Below are 1314 nucleotides of genomic sequence, written 5' to 3'. Positions count from 1 at the left end.
CACCGGCCAATCAGGATTGGCAGATTGAGATAGATGCTTCTATCAGGGCTGCAGGAGGCTGCATCCTATAGCGAGACACCTCGTTCATATTATTCTAAGAACTGGGGTTATGTTAGATAACCAAACGTTTTCTTTTAGCCATATTTGAGACACAATAAACATGTGGAAGATCAGAGAAGATCCTAACCACAGTTTTACATGCACTATATATCAGACTTTATAGTGAATTCAGTTACCTGACTGTGCTGACAGATGATCACTACTTTTCTCTCCCCGTTGGTCATGTGACTCCGCCTCCCTGCACGCCATCTTTGTTATTTGGCGACTATGGGCCGCTGTGACAACAAATCCCATAATGCTTTGCGAGGAGAGCTCTCTTTCCAGGATGCTTGTCTAGTGACCATGGATAATCACTACTTTTTAAGGTGCACTGTGGGAAAGTCCAGCGGGTCATTCCATGGAAAGTGTAAAGATTAGACCTCTGAATTTAGAGGTTTTTGATCATAACCTTTTTTTTTTAGTTTCATAGCCTGTAGAACATGTAACACTTGCAATTAAACATATTTTTCAAGCTCAGACACCATTTTCTGCAAATATTTTAGCACATTATATCCAGGGAACAGAGTTTACTTTTCCATCCCGTCACAGGACAAAGATTAACAAATTAAAGGATAATTTTAGATAAAAGGAAGACAAACAAAATGTTATTCACTTCAGAAAGTGTCTTTTTTTTTCTCAAAAAAACCAATAGTGTGTTCAAAGTGTTTTTCTTAATGTTTTTATGTGATGTACAGCATTAATTCAATATGAAGAACGTTGCCACGTATCATAATGATTCCAACCCGTCACAGGCTTTAGTGTGACGGGTAGAAAATCTAAAGCAATATGGCTCAATTTCTGGATATGTTAAAACCTGATGGTGCCGTTAGCGTTGAAGTACAATGAAAAATTAATGATTAATAAAAATATAATTTCAAAATTTGATTAACAAATTGTTTTCCCCACTTTTTGTGTGTGACTGGGTGGATATGCTATGGTTAACAGAAAGGATTTTGAAGGAAAAACGTACCAAAAATGTTCTTAAAGAAAAACCATAACTCACTATTGTTCGGACTTCTGTTCTTCAAACTCTTGAATGATGTCACTTCATGTTGGTGATGTCACTTCTAGGAAGTGTATTGCATTTTGGCGCAAAATAACATTGGTGTGACGGGGTGGAATATGAAATTGATGGACATAGAAAAATCATGCTATTTCAATAAAACAATATGACATTTTATTATAATTAACACATTTCCTATTAAGAGGAAAGTA

General features: G+C 36.1%; 1 protein-coding gene across 1 annotated transcript in view; it reads left to right on the top strand.

The window, feature by feature from the left end:
* abhd6 (abhydrolase domain containing 6) overlaps positions 1–1314 on the top strand; it is an 18919-nt gene that overhangs the window by 15388 nt on the left and 2217 nt on the right. The gene's annotated exons all lie outside the window — the stretch shown is intronic.

Source organism: Cyprinodon variegatus, unplaced genomic scaffold (assembly GCF_000732505.1).
Source record: "Cyprinodon variegatus isolate N-32 unplaced genomic scaffold, C_variegatus-1.0 Scaffold330, whole genome shotgun sequence".
Lineage (NCBI taxonomy): Eukaryota > Metazoa > Chordata > Actinopteri > Cyprinodontiformes > Cyprinodontidae > Cyprinodon > Cyprinodon variegatus.
The sequence above is the reverse complement of the archived record's forward strand: the minus strand, read 5'-3'. Positions and strand labels throughout refer to the sequence as shown.